We start from the raw sequence: 14783 nt of genomic DNA on the forward strand, positions 1-14783 counted from the left end.
TGCCCCACAAGATGCCAGGATGCAAGTGCCCAATCACTGTACAAGCCCGCACCGACCCGCTGCAATGCTGTCAGGGGGAGAGATCACAAAGGCCGGGAAGGGTGCCACGGTGACAGGCCACCCTGTCAACCCAAGGAAGGAGTCAGCCAGGTACCGGGAATACACTCTCTCTACCCTAAGCATGCGTCATATATAAGCATGCGTCACATAACTCTATGTCACAGTGGACGAGAGCTTAGAGTGACTACGCCGCCTACTGCATGAGAAAGGTGCAGGCGTGTGTCTTCAAACTGACAAGCAAGATTTCCCAACAAGGGACACTCCCACTGACACTACCTGACCCTTCCCCACCTTGGAGGCGGACCTACACTTCTAGTAATTTTACTAGACCCGAGTGTGGAGGTATCTTCCCAGCAACCGGACAACTGTCAGGGGATCTTCTACCAGGGATAACTAGTAATCACATACACTTATCTAACCTCTTGCACCACTATGTGCTACTCAAGAAAAGATTGGTTACCTGACGCACCAGCGGCACTAACGCCTGCGTAACCAAACACTCCTGGGTAGGCCTGTCTACCAGCAGGGAGGGTTGAGACCACCACAAGGCCCCGGGGCCACTCAGAAGTGGCCCACATACCCAGCCACCAATAAGAAATTAATCAGAAATGGCCCACATACCCAACCACCAACAAAATTTAAACATCAAAAGGCTGATCACCCTGGGCACAACAATTAACATGTCTAACAGGGACGATTTGATGGGGGAAGGTTTATTTTGAATGAAATTTCTAAGGGGGGGGTGGAGGCTTGATGTGGATCCATTCAGAATCCTCTGGTGTAACCGTGGTTAGCCTGGTGATTATTACAGCGGATTTGATATGTGTGAGGTCAGAAAATTCATACCCACCCGTAATGTGGTAAGTACAATCTGGGTAGCTGGTTATTCCCCGGAGGAGGTGTATGCCCACAGTGTAGTAGATTGGAAGTTGGAAGGGTAGCATGTCACCAAGACATTTGGGAACAATACACCTTTGCTAGCGCTAACTTCGTCTACAGGGCACGCCAAGGCGGTTCCATAAGGAATTGGCTTATTAACATGAACACTCACTTGTTTAGCATAAAACTTAACTCTGACGCTGGGGTGTGCACACCTGTCCGCAGACTGCCAAGTGTAGGTATGACAAGTGCCCTGGCGAATAAACAGTTTGTAGGCTTGTATATACATACTTCATTCACACGCATACAAACGATTATTGTAATTGTAAAACAATTAAACCCCTAGTATCTCAAATAATATCGAGCCTCCTGTTTAACTTACTGGAGTAATTGCGGGGACCTATACCTTGCTGACAAAGTTTGCCACTATGAAAGTGTGGCATATCCAGACTTTGTGCGTGTGACATATGAATGTGTTATGTCTAGCATCTACTCCCGCGACTGTACAGGACGCACCGGTAGGTAGTGACTACCCCTGCTTGTCGCGTGCAAGGCCCTTTCACCCTACATATGTAACAGAAGAAACCCCCCACCAAGAAGTACCTTAGAGAGAGGGCTATGGAAAGGAGGGAGGCGCAGCACCGAAGGGTTATGATAGTGACGGTAGCACAGCAAGCCCCCACCAAGATTGCAAACACCCCTGGCCGTCCAGCATTGCTGCACCCAGACAACTTAAAGGAGACCCCAGCGACTTCTATACAAATTATCAAGTTAGGAAGGAAAGACAGGTACCGTTAATGCCCCGGACATAGTGTCCCTGGATATCAGAGCGATACACTGGGACGATAAGGGCACTAGAGTCCTTTCCTAGCGCAGGTATATCCAGACTTTGCACACTGCTGCCGAAAGGAACACTTTCCATACTACTACAAGAATAAGACCGGCGGAAGTAGCAGAACATTTAATGATGGGAGGTCCTACGGCGGAAACTGACCACCCCGCGAAAGACCGCAGCATTTGTATCAGTAAACATGCATGAGCAAACGGCAGTTGCAACACAACCACCGATACCCACCTGGCCATCCCAGGTCGTTAGAGGCCATCATAGCAAGACACCCTATGCATGCAACCATCTTATGCGTCATACTGACAAGGAATTCTGTCCGGCACCGGTGTAGAAGCATGACATACAGTGAAACACCGTGAGAGAAATTGGCCTAGCCCCCCAATGGGCTAATGGAGCAGGAGACAAGGCCTTGGTCCGCGATATATATGACGATAAACTAGAGAGATATTAGCCCTGCTTCTGAAAGCCTAAACATTAGCGCGACCGCCAGACGTTTCCACGTGTACGCAGACACTGGACTGGAATCAACGGCTCCAAACTTGTAATGAATGATTAGAATTTTCATGAACTGATGTCCAGGCAATGACAAATCAAGCCCGCGATAAGCGCTTGTCACCAGCAAGTTAACACCATACCCTCGCACCTGTTCCTGGAGACTTGAAAGGAAGGCACAAACTTTGTGAGGTGAGACTATGCAAGAGTACAGGTCTTACGGATTAACACAGTCACTGCTGACCCTCCTGGTAAGCAGTAATGCTGTTATCCCACATGCAAAGTCGTATTGCGCCGTTCTTAATGAATAGCTCATCATTCGCATAACACAGATACATGGGACAATAATCGGAAAGGTTATTTCAGCAAACCAGTATTACCTACCACGTATAATGTTGTAGAAAATTGTATTAGGAAAGCATACGTAGGCAACTGGAACTTGGTGCATTAGTAGATTAGTTCCTCATCCGCAATATAATAACCCTAATGCTTACCCCTAGTGGATGAGTTGTCGCGAGAATGATTGCTCTGCTACCGTTATGACTGCTGCAGCTAAGGGCAAGACCTGATAAATCCCAAGTAAGGGAGTTTAAGGAAAGGGGCTCGGGGTATGTAGTGTTGTGTTGCAGAGTACCCCGCTAGTGTAACTCGTGTCCCAAAGGCATATGGCGCAAGCAAGATGCGGGACATGGGCTGAAACACCTACCTCCGTGGAGCCCTTGCAAGTGCATTGCGGCCCCCTGGTAATAGGTACTAACCTGCACCCATGCTCTACCTCCTGCACCGTGTCGATTGCGACCACACGATTTCAGGACGCTCTCGATACCTGCACAGTTGTCACTATTACCTCACGTAGTGTAACTTATGCCACGGAAACATGCCCACTAAATCTTCTCCTCGGGTATCGTTAATGCTAATGTGACGCTCCGACCCCGCGGGAAAGTCTGCGCTACATAAGACGGAACGCCAGACCCGAAACAACTACCCAGCCGGGCCCTCCCCACCGGGTGGAAGCGAGCGTGGCCACTGAAGGTGTGACCGCACTGCCGAACGCAGACTCCAGCGCTGGACCGGCGCTGAACACGCATATATAGACGCCCAGGGTCTCTTAAACGCGCCATGGGAGGGTGAAGCGAAGCCTACGACCCGCCTCCCGACAAGGAGACCATGGCTGTCGCATAGGAAGCAGGGGGGTGGTGATAAAAGATAGGCTTGGTACGCGTAATCGAAGGGTTGGCACCACCACCCCAGACACACACCAGCGGGAACGTTGTAGCACCGCGCACCGCAGAAAACACGAGGGCGGCCCAGGCACGACTGCGCCGGCCAGTAGGCAGAATTTCTCAACTGTATGGTGTTCCATTTCACCACCAAAGGTGCAGGAGCCAAGCATCCCGTGAAGGACATAGGGGTGGGAGCTTGATGCATGGTTGCTGGCAACGAACCCCGAGACAGGTGGTGCAGTAGACTGGGCCAACTCCACTATACCCAACTAGGGCCGCCCGAGGTTAGCGTTGAAATAGGACATCTCTGAGAATAAGTGGTCATTGGTATTCCACCCGATAAGCAATTAAATACGAGTTCTATGTGATGTATAGAACGGTGTGTGAGGTCGCAAACCAGGACCATGCAATGTGTACCTCGTAGGGCACAATTGCAAAGAGGGGGGGGGGGGCAACAGAATTACTTAACACAACGTCACATTGGCGGCGTAGTACCGTGATGCCCCGAACATACATGTGGGCCCGACGTAACCTAACCCGCCTTCTGGCTTACAGAGGGGGGAGGGGGGACCCAATACCTAGCTCCCCTGACCGGAAGAAAGCAATAAAGGCAAACCAGAATGCCGCCCCCCGATCGCCATAGCCCACGTGCACAGCAAATGCTGGGAAATGGCTAAGGGGACACCACCGCACCAAACGACATAGATTGCCCGCCCACCCCGGCGCTAGCCCAGTTGCACCCATTACCGCTAAACATCTCTGACCTTGGCAGGGGGACGGTGGGGGTTCCGCCCACGCCCCAAGGGCATCGCAAAACAGCCTCAGTGCCAAGCGTTTTGGTGACCGACTGGGCGACAGACAGCCTTCCAACTAAACACGACTGGGCTCACATGTCTATATACTGTGTACACCAACCAAAACCACAGAATGTACGAACAAGGACCGAGAGAATCAGTTCGCGGGGCGTCCGAGGACCTCCGGAGTAGCGGAAGAGAGAGCGATCTCGGGCCACACAGGGAAACTGTCATCTGTGCGCTTAGCAAGTCATGAAAGCACGGCAGCCGCCCCCCCCCTGATATAAACCAAGCCTAATAAACGTGCGCATTGCTACGAGGTTACATTTTCCATAATTAATCTTAACCAAGCTAGGCAATAATCGACCAGCCGAGGGACGTACCGCTGGGGGGGCTTTGCATCAGGGTAGTATGCAAGTTAAAGAAGCACGGCACCCCCCAACGATTGAGCAATGAAGAAACCTGCGACTTTGGTAACTAATGCCTAGAGCCGGCCTTCACCAGCTTTGCATGTAAACAAGACTTGTTTATTCTATTTTTGCATTTTTTGTACTGGATCCGAAGTTATTGGAGCGCTGCCTTTATTCGAGCACCAGTTGCATTATATTTTCTCTTAGTCGCAGTTCACTTATCTATCGTGCTTGGGAAGACATAAAAGGCAGGAAAAACCTCACATTTCAGTGTGATAGGTGGAACTCCTCGGCCTTTTATTTGTAGTACCGGCCATTTTGTGGAAGTAGCTACGCTCCGGCAGTGCAGGGTGGCATTACCATATGCAATAACAATCTATCTCAAAGGCAGGTTGCTGTGACGCTCGTATAAACAACAACTGTTTCATAGAGTTGCCCCATGTCAGATATGACTATAAATAAACTGGCGAATTGGATGCCGAGGCAGGCATTATAATCTCTCTGTAAGGTCGAGGCAAAAGCTATCGCTTCTCTCCCGCATCAAACCACGTTGCTTAGCAATGAAGTCATTTCTGCCTCCCGCTGCCTTTGCCAGAATGAAATGAAGCTCTAGTTAATATGACACATTTAGTGGCGCTAAAGGCAAGCAGTGTTCTGGAACAAAGAACACGTAAACAATTACGGTTGTTGAAGTTTACTAATCCACTATACATCACAATTCACACACGTGGATATGTAACTATTGTTTGAACTACACAATCAGATCTCAACGGCGTAGAGATCTTGAGTTGCCGTGCGCTTTCTGAATGAATTACGCCCCAGAATGGCGGGGCTCTTGTATTGCTGTTGCTCGCAGGAATTCGAATTGGAAGCCCGAAAATTAACCACGGATGACCAACGACTATGCGCGCAGGCAGCATGGCCCGCTCCCCCTAGGAAGGTGCGGGGGGGGGGGGGTGCGGAGGTATGTTAAATCTTTGCCGCCCCTGGAAAGGAAGGAAAACCCTGCAAAGGTTGGCCCCCCCACCGCACGCAGTTATGGCGGGGGGGGGGGTCGGAGAGGGGAAGAAAGCGCCACCACAGAGTTAGGGCGAGGATCGGACAACGCACCGGGTAGCCCAACATGGGGGCACTCAGTCAGCGCGGTCGCGAAAGCCGCGGCGGGACAGACGAAATTACCGGCCGGCCCGCTAAACCCCACCCGCCGTGAGGGGGGGGGGCAAGGACGGAGACCACATCGGGAACCGGACGTCCCCCCCCACAGCAGCCCACGCGTAATGGGCCGCCTCGCCAGGCTCGCGACTCAAGGAGGAGCAGGCGGAGGGGAAGGGGGGGGAATTATAGGCCGGGCAAGGCCTTGCTCACCTTAAAAAGAGTGTCCCGAAGAGAACCGATGGCGTCCGGGGCGGCAAAGAGGCCCTCCAACGTGGTGCGGCAACCTAAGTACCCACGGAGGCCCCTCCCCGCCGCCCCCGGACGAGACTTGCGTCCAGCCGCCTCCTCCAACCAGTGAGGAGGGGAGGCTAACAACCTCCTGGGGGCGGGACGGCCCTCCGTGACTAGTGGCCCGCCCTCTCAATGGCCACTGCGTGGCCTCGGGCAGGCGCATTTCAGGCGAAGACAGCGCTAGCGGCAGCTCAACGATAACAACGTGCACGCTCGTGGTGGTAGCTGGGCTGCATTCGGTGGGAAAAGAGACAGGGCGAAGCAGGGACGGGCTCGGTTAATAACTGGATGGGAGACCGGATCTAAAAGGTATTGCCAGTTCCTTCCAAATAGCAACAGGGTGTTGATATATTGGTATAATTTCACCTCAGTCTTTAGGGCAATTTTGGTGTGAATGTTAAGCCTTTATTTACCAGGCTCAGGGGAATGAATCAATCCTAAAGCATTTAAATGCTGATTTTGTTCCTTCTGTTTACTTAAGTCTGCCACAGGGAGTTTGTTTGTGCATTGCAAATTGCATATTTTGAGGCAGTTTGGTTACCATTCCAAGGGTACACTGTCCTTTCAGCAGGATTACGTTTAACTTTCCTCTCATCGCAGGTCTGCATTCGGGGTCACCGCGGAACGGACTGCCGGGGTGACTCACGGTGGACGTCAAGAACCGAGGACACGGGCAGGCCGGCATTTCACTGCTTCTGGTGGGCCGCCGGGGTAGAGTACGCTCGCCCAAGCACCCAGGCTAGCTGGTGTGTTGCAGTCACAGTTACGTGGTGCATACGGCCAGCCTGTGAGCCTCCAACTTTTTTACAGGTACAAGGCACATAGTGCTCATACGTGGCGTATTGTGCAGTATAGGTTGTAATCCACTGTGAAAGAATGTCTGGTAGGCGGGGTGCGAGAGGTTCCCGCATGGAGCTCATGTTTCAGAGCATGATGCGCAGAATGTCAGCGATGGACAGGAGATTAGGGAAAGTGGATCAGTTGGGGAAGACCGTGGTGGAAATGGGGAGAGGCTTGAGGCTCAGGCAGGGCCATCAGGAAGACCCAAGCGAGTAGTAGTGCCACCTAAACCAAGGGGTGAATTAGACGCCTTACCTAAGCGTGTGAGGGCTAAGAGGACTTATAGTCGGCATCCCAAGCCATGTGGGGGTGGGGGATCCCCTGGGGCAGTCCCCGATTTGGTACTGACCTCACCGGTAGCTCCCGCACCAACTTTGCCAACCCCGATAGGTGTACCCAGGGACTTAGCCCCGCCAGTGGTCCCACCAGTAATCCCGGTGCCGTCCACGCCAGCACCTCTCCCGGTCAGTGAACCCCCCGGGGCTGGTCAGGTATCCCCTGAATTGGCAGCGCAGATAGCGGCGGTACTCCCCTGGTTGGGGATTGGGGGGTGTTACACTCATTGGCTGATCCCTCGGTGGAGGCCCAAAGACTGGTGGCTAAGATCATGTTGGCTAGGGGTGATGGCGGAGTGCCAAGTGCACCAATTTCATCCCAAACAGGTTCTGCCAGCGATGCGGGGAGAGACAAGACTTCAGAACCCGCGCGAGTCACTGAGAGTGGTAAGGAGGTTCCTTTGCCGCTACTGGGCGAATGTGCAATACCCTCCCGGGGGGAAAACCTGGCTCAACATGTGTCACAAGCAGTGAAAGAGCTGATTTGGGCAGACAAATATGTGAATATATTCTCATTGATTGATAACAGGGAGTTAGAATATGCCAAGTCACAAAAGGATTTGTTGTTTCCTAGCGAATGGCGGTCTCAGTTGTCTAAATTCAGGGTGGAGGAGACACTGATTAATTGGATCAGAGACTTTTCTGTATTTGTGGCAGTTACCGCCGAACGTTCACCCAACCTGCAGGCAGAGTTGGCGTGTTATCAAAGTAGAATTGCAATGTTCAGTGAGAAGCATGGGGGGGACGGATGGAAGGAATATGACATTTCTTTCAGGAAAGCTAGGGAATTTGACCGATTGTTAGCCTATGACAAGGTAGACTCCATTTCCTGGCATGGCCAGTTTTCAGGTGGTCAGTCCGCAGGGGCTACCACAAGCTGGAACAAGGGATATTCGCCAAAGCACCAGCAGCCCTTTCGGCCAGCGCAATGGGGGGATGGGTTCAGTAAGGCCAGAGGCAATGGAGGTGGAAAGGGCGTGTGTTGGGACTTTAACAGGCGCACATGCACCAGGGCAGCGGGCACTTGCAAATCCTGACATGCATGTTACATATGCGGCCACTCATCCCACCCAGAGACAGCCTGACATTCAAAGGGTAGTACTTCAGGCAACAGGGGGAAGAGGAAACAGGATTAGTGGGGGATACCTGCAAGTCGCACATTCACCCATTGATGTCCTGGCTATGATCCCTTGGCTGAACAAGTACCCAGATCATGCTTCCGCAAGGATGCTGCAAGGTTTCACACACGGTTTTCAGATTCCTGCAGGGGGGTACACCGGGACACAGGAGTGTAGGAATCAGTTGTCAGTTAGACACAACCCTGGGGTGGTGGCGTCCAACATCTTGAAGGAGGTACGCCTAGGTAGGGTAGCAGATCCTTTTGATGACATCCCGGTACCTGACTGTGTTTGCTCACCCCTGGGGGGTGGTCCCGAAGAAAGAAAAGGGCAAATTCAGACTCATCCACAACCTCTCAGCACCTAGGGGAGCATCTCTGAATGATGCATTCAACGAGGGCATCTGCAGCGTGAAGTATGCGTCTTTTGACCAGGCAGTAGAGATGTTGAGAGTTCTGGGTCCCGGGGCATTGATGGCAAAATCAGATATTGAATCAGCTTTCCGACTACTGCCAGTACATCCTTTGGACCAACACCTGCTGGGGTTTTTCCTTTGAAGGCATATACTATATGGATAGGTGTATGCCCATGGGTTGCTCCGTGTCATGTTCATACTTTGAGACCTTCAGTTCATTCTTAGAATGGGAGATGAGACAGTCAACAGGGCACCAACATGTGATGCATTACCTGGACGACTTCCTTTTGCTGGGGGTGGCGGGCTCCCAGGAGTGTGCGTTTGCATTGCAGGAATTTTTCGTGCTCATGCGGGCTTTTCGGGTCCCGCTGGCACCAGGAAAACGGTGGGTCCATCGACTTGTTTGGAATTCTTGGGCATCGAACTGGACTCTGTGGTGAGTTGTTTCAGGTTACCCAAGGAAAATATTGTGAAATTCAGGACAGCATTACAGCAATGTTTAGCGAAGGAGAAGGTCACATTACAACAGCTGCAACAGACCGTTGGTCAGCTGAATTTTGCATTGAGAGTGATATCTATGGCACGTCCATTTTCCCGCTCAATCGCGCAGGCCATGAAGGGCCTGCGGGACAAGCATCATCGCACCAGACTGTCAGTTGAGGTGCACCAGGACATGCAAATATGGATGGCATTCCTGGAGAATTTTATTTTATTTATTTATTTTTACCATTTGTTAAGCGCACTGTTACCGGGCGGTGTCCTGGCGCTGAAACGATACATTTTCTCCGAGAGGCAAAGGAATCACTAGAGGTTAAAAAGCCATGTTTTGATATTTTTCCTGAAGGTCATGAGGTCATTACTTTGTTTTAGGGAGAGGGGCATTTCATTCCAAATGCTGGATGCTCCATGGAAGAAACTGCGTCCTCCCCATCGGGCTTTCCTAATACGGTTAGTCATAACCAGGCTTTTATTAGCAGATCTTAGTTGTCGTCCTGGTTTGTACAGTTGGAGGTGTTCTTGAAGGAAGGATGGACCTATTCCATTTACTGCCTTGAATACTATACAGAGAGCTTTAAACATGATACGTTTCCGTATTGGAAGCCAGTGTAGATTTTTTAGTTCCTGAGTGACCGATGCAAACTTAGGTAGACCAGTAATCAGTCGGGCAGCAGCATTTTGTAGCGTTTGCATTTTGTTCAAGACTCCCTGCTGGGCCTTCAGATACATGCTATTGCAGTAGTCAAGGCGGGACAGCACAAGTGCTGTCACCACCGTTTTCCTGCTGTCACTGGAAAGAAAAGGAAGAATTTTCCTAATGGTTTTAATTATCCAGTGAATGGAGGATGATAAGGCATTAGCCTGTGATTTGAAAGAGAGTTGGGTGTCAATAATCACCCCCAGGTTTTTTACTGTAGTGGCTGGGATGGGTGGGGCTCCCATTTCATGAGGCCACCAATTAGGGGTCCAGAGATTGGTCACATTTCCAAAAAGAAGAACCTCTGTTTTTGAGGAGTTCAATTTGAGGCAGTTCCTAGCCATCCATGAACTTACTGCAGTCATGCAGTCCTGGAATCTGGCCGCAATTCCTTCCTCTCGCCCCGGGAGCAGAGATACCACAATTTGAGTATCATCTGCATAAGATGTTAATTCGAAGCCAAAAGAACGAATCACCGGGGCGAGGGAGGTGACATAAACATTAAATAGGGTAGGACTCAGGGAGGAGCCCTGAGGAACCCCTCCTGGGAGGGTAAAAGGGCTAGATTCAAAATCTCCCATGGCCACCACCTGGATCCTGTCTGATAGAAAGGATTTCAGCATGGTCAGTGCGACTCCTCGGATTCCGCAGCCCTCAAGACGGTCCAACAGAATGTTATGGTGGACCGTATCGAAGGCCGCGGACAGGTCCAGGAGCACCAGGACCGGCCGTCCTCCAGCATCCATTGCTTTCCTGATTTCCTCAGTGGACTTAATGAGGGCGGTCTCGGTGCTGTGACCTTTCCTAAACCCGTGTTGAGCAGAGTCCAGACAACCAGAGGATCGGAGGAAGTCACAGAGCTGAGCATTCATGACCCGTTCAATAAGCTTAGCCGGTAGTGGAAGTCTAGATATGGGTCGATAGCTACTAGGGTCAGAGATGTCTAAATTAGATTTTTTAAGCAGAGGAGCTATTGAGACTTGTTTCCAGCATAGTGGATATACTCCCTCTTTGAACATTTTATTGAATAAATCTGCTAGCAAGGCGGATATAGGGGCGGCTGCCAGTTGAGCCACTGAGACTGGGCAGGGATCCCGGGGGGAGCCAGATTTGGTTCTCAGTAGTAGCTTTTTTATTACTTCTACTGTTACTGGCCGAAACTCCCCAAGTTCCAAATTTTGTGGCTTTGTTTGCGTGGTCTTATGTGATCCCTCGGTAAGAGTGAGCTCCACATGAGGTTCAAGGGCTGTGAAGATTTGCTCCACTTTATTTAGGAAGAACTTGGCGAGAATCTCGCAGAGCTCCAGACTGGGAGGGATAGTGACTGAATTTGGAGTGGACAAAGCGGTCACAGTCTGAAAAAGTTCTTTGGAGGAGTTCTTAGCTCCCTCAATTCTGGCAGAGAAATATACACTTTTTGCTTTTTTGATCATTTCTTTATATATCTTTTGGCTTGTTTTGAGTTTTTGTTTATCTGCCTGTGAATATTCAGTGCGCCATTGGCGTTCGAGTTTTTTACAAGACACCTTGTAGTCTCTTAATTCCAAGGTGAACCAAGGAGCTGATGGTACTGTGCGTGTCGGGCGAGATAGTTTGGGCTTGACTAGAGATGTGCATGCATCATTTATCCAGTTAGTGTATCTTTCAGCAGCCTCATTTACATCTGCCGATGGGGTAAAGTTAGAGGCTACAAGACAGTCCTCCAATGCTTTACCATCCAATTCCTTCCATGGCATGTAGAGCTTGGCAGGTTTCCTATCCTTCCTTGCTCTAACTGACTCGGGCGGTTGAATTTTAAAGAGGACCACTGAGTGATCTGTCCAAGCTAAAGGCTCCGCGTGGCTGAACTGAAGGTCAGGGTTATTTGTGAAGATACCGTCTAGCGTATGTCCCTTTACATGTGTGGTACCCCTTACCATCTGAGTTAGTCCTGCCGTCAGCATGGTGTCTACCAAAATTGCCGTCTGAGGGTCTGAATTTTCCTCTAAGTGAAAGTTAAAATCACCAAGCATAGTGAATGATTTGGCACACAGGGCTTCTTCCAAGTAAGTACCGATTTTGTCGAGAAATTGGGCTTTGGGACCGGGTGGTCTGTATAAGAGGCAACCTTGGAATGTACAGTGGTTAGAAATGGTAAGTTTAAATCCTAATACCTCCGTTGACTGGCAGGTCACTGTCTGAAAGGTGCCTTGGATCGAGGTGTGGTAGATAATGGCTATCCCGCCTCCCCTTTGACCGGGTCTGTCCTGGACCCGAAAACAGTAACCTGTTGGAGTGGCAATAACTAAGTCTGGTCCTGAAGCCGCATCAGTCCAGGTCTCAGTGATAAATACGATTTTAGCATTTCTTTCTAAGATCAGATCAGCACATTCAGAACTGTGTTTAACCAGTGATCTGGCATTAATGAGAAGGCAGTTAATTGTGTTTTCTTCTCTATTGTTATTTATCTGGTGGGGGCTACTTAGATCCTTGATAGGTGTCCATAAAATAGCAGGTAGGCGGGCATGACATGTTGAACATACCTTGGGCGTATCAGGCATCTTTTTGCCCGGAAATATGCATCTTCAATTTCAATGGCAGATTGGTGTGGTGCGGCCCCCCCACCACATCGGCGGACTTGGGTCTATGGACCGATGCTGCTGGCAGTGTGGGATTTTGCGCCATACTTGGCAACAAAAGGGTGGCACAAAGGTGGCCGGAGTGGTAGAAAGAAAGCGGTTTGACAGCAAACATTGGTTTTCTAGAGCTCTTCCCAATATGGGTCGCATTAACTTTCTGGCCCGAGCAGTTGTCCAACCAATCAGTGATATTCTGGTCAGACAACATGACTGTAGTTGAATGCATCAACCAGCAGGCAGCCCGGTGTAAGTTTATACTCTGCCTCATAAAAGAAATTGTGTTATGATGCTTGAAATTGAATGTGCAATTTAAGGCCAGACATGTCCCAGGGGTCTTGAATAACGCAGCTGATGCCCTTCCTCACTATAAAATGCAGCTATTCAGGGAACACTTACCTGCAGCAGAAGCGTCACAGGCACACTTCCCAGCAACACTTTGGCAAGTTGGTGCCCCCAACTACAGAACATCGTGGCAGCCAGCTTAGCACCCAAGACCAGGACAGCTTACGAAGAGGCGTTCATGTCTTATTGCAGGTTTTTGGACACGCATGGGAAGTAAAGTGGGGGCAGGAAGTGAATTTTAACTCATACATGAACACACTGCACAGAGAGGGGTGCTCGGCGGCTACAGCTAGCAGACACAAAGCGGCTGTTTCTTTCTTTGCACAGTTAAAAGGTGTCAGGGACCCCACAAACAGTTTTTTAGTGCGGAAGGCATTGAAGGGGTGGCGACGCCTACAGGCAAGCACCGCTGATTACAGATGGCCAATAAGTTTGGAACGGTTGTCCCGGGTGTTGAATGCCTTATCGGACACATGTAGCTCCCCAGGGGAAGTACTCCTATTTAGATCTGCATTTGCTTTGGTCTTTAATTGGGCATTGTGGGTAAGTGAACTGGTGGCCAACAACAAACTGGACAGGTTGGGAAGGCTGCAGCTGGAAGACCGCACCTTAAGGGGTGATTCAATCTGGTTAACCATACGGAAATCAAAAACTGATCAGGAGGCCAGGGGTGATAGCTTGGTACTACACTGGGCACCAACTAATTCGTGCTGCCCGGTGACACATGTGGAGGCATACCTCAGGCAACGGGTGGACGGGGCAACGGGGTCATTATTAATGCACGCGGATGGGACCCCTTTGACTAGGTTTCAGTTCTAAAGAGTTTTAGCAATGACAATTGCCAAGGCGGGTCTGGATCCCAAGGAATTTGGGACACATTCTTTCCGAATAGGTGCAGCCATGGAGGCAACAGCGAGAGGTTTGCATGCCACCAGTGTAAAGAGGATTGGGAGATGGTCTTCAATCACTGCTTATAAGCGCTATGTGCGGCTGCACATGTTGTAAGTACTGACATACCAACCTGACACCTGCCTTGTTGTCTGTTTCCTTTCAGTTTCTCGGACCTGTGACGCAGGGCGGGAACTGTTACCTCAACATATACAATCAACAGCAACGTGGCAACATCAAGATGACAGGAGGAGGACGCATGTAGTATGGGTTGTTGGTCACACTTATGTGAGACGGGCTAAGCCAATTTTCTTTGCAGGTGATTGTGTACTGCGGGCAGAGAACAGGGGTTGTCAGGTCTCATTTCATGGTAGGGAAGCTCTGCCTAAATCAACTGAGGAGCTTTGTTTCCGACTTACTCGACAGACACACCCCGCCGCCCTCCATTGTCATCTTGCATCTTGGGGGGAATGACTTAGTGACACTGGGCAGAAGGGTCCTATTGGAAGAGATTATCGAGGCGGCGGGTTGGCTGGCGAAGGTGCTCCCGGGTTGCACCATAGTGTGGTCTCAGTTAATTCCTAGACTGCAGTGGAGAGGGGCGGAGTCAGTTAGGGCATTGAACCACACGGTAAAGAGAGTCAACAACAAGATAGAGAAACTGTTCAGGACACCTCACTTACAGAGTATTCCGCATAGGTGCATCTGGGGGGATCACTTTTACTTACGGGATGGGGTCCACTTGACTGAGGCAGACAATCTCTTATTCACAAGGAACATACTAGCATGGTTAGAAGGTTTCGCGAGGTAGGTATGAGCTTTCAGTGTAGGAGGTTTGGGGGGGTCCAGATAGTCGGTCAACTATGCTGGCCAGTGGCGGT

The sequence above is a fragment of the Lissotriton helveticus genome, chromosome 11 (genome assembly GCF_964261635.1).
Source record: "Lissotriton helveticus chromosome 11, aLisHel1.1, whole genome shotgun sequence".
NCBI classification, from domain to species: Eukaryota; Metazoa; Chordata; class Amphibia; order Caudata; family Salamandridae; genus Lissotriton; species Lissotriton helveticus.